Genomic DNA, 1,234 nt, shown 5'->3' with positions numbered 1-1,234 from the left:
ACGTGGAGCGACATCCGGTTTGCACTGTGTCAAATCTGACCACTGCCAAATCCTGCGTATTTCCAGTACTGCACATTCGAGCTTCAATATTCATATGAACGTTTCTCCGCTGCTATTGGCGATGTGTTGATAATTGCTCGCGATTTGCACTCCCGACATTCCGCCAAATACGTGGAACGACATTCGGTTTGCACTATGTCAAGTCTTGTCTAGGCCAAGACCAGCGTAGTTTCAGTTTTGCATATTCAAGCATGAATATTCATCTGAACGTATCTCCTCTAATATTGGTGATATGTCCGCAATTCAATGCGCGTCATACTTCACATATGCTGCCAAATACTGGTCGCGACATCCGGTTTGTGCTACGTCAACTCTGGTCAAGGTTCAGAGCAGCGTATTTCCAGTTTTGCATATTCAAGCATGAATATTCATCGAACATATCTACGCTGCTATTGGTGATATGGCGACAATACAATGCGCGATATACTTCACATATCCTGTCAAATACAGAGCGCGACATCCGGTTTGCGCTACGGCAAATCTGGGCAGTGCAAAATCCAGCGCATTTGCAGCTTTGCATATTCAGGCTTGAATATTCAATACATCGTATCGTCGCTGCTATTCGAGATATGTCTTCAACCCTGTGCACGTTATATTCCATGTAAGCTGCGAAATACGTGTAACGGCATCCGGTTTGCGCTATGTCAACTCTGGTCTAGGTTAAGACCATCGCATTTTCCAGTATTGCATATTCAAGCATGAATATTCATCTGAAAGTATCTGTCATTCGTTGCGAGCTATGCAGCTCATATGCTGCCGCATAGAGGGCACGACATCCTCTTAGCGCTATGTGAAGCCTGATCTAGGTCTAACCCTGTGTATTTTCACTTTTGCACATTCGGTCTTCAATACTCATCTGAACGTATTCCCGCTGACATTGGTGATATGTCGATAATTCGATGCGCGTTATACTCCACATATGCTACCAAATACGGTGCACGACATCCGGTTTGCGCTATGTCAACTCTGGTATGGTTTGAGACCAGCGTATTACCAGTTTTGCATATTCAGGCTTGTATATTCATCTGAACGTATCTCCGCTGCAACTGGTGATGTGTCGATAATTCGATGCGCGTTATTCCTCACGTTTGCTGCCAAATATAGAGCACGACATCCGGTTTGCGCTTTGTCAAGTCTGGTCCAGGTCAAGACCAGAGTATTTGCTGTTTTGCAC

This window comes from Bombus pyrosoma, unplaced genomic scaffold (assembly GCF_014825855.1).
Source record: "Bombus pyrosoma isolate SC7728 unplaced genomic scaffold, ASM1482585v1 HiC_scaffold_4726, whole genome shotgun sequence".
Classification (NCBI taxonomy): domain Eukaryota; kingdom Metazoa; phylum Arthropoda; class Insecta; order Hymenoptera; family Apidae; genus Bombus; species Bombus pyrosoma.
This window is presented reverse-complemented; position numbering follows the sequence as displayed.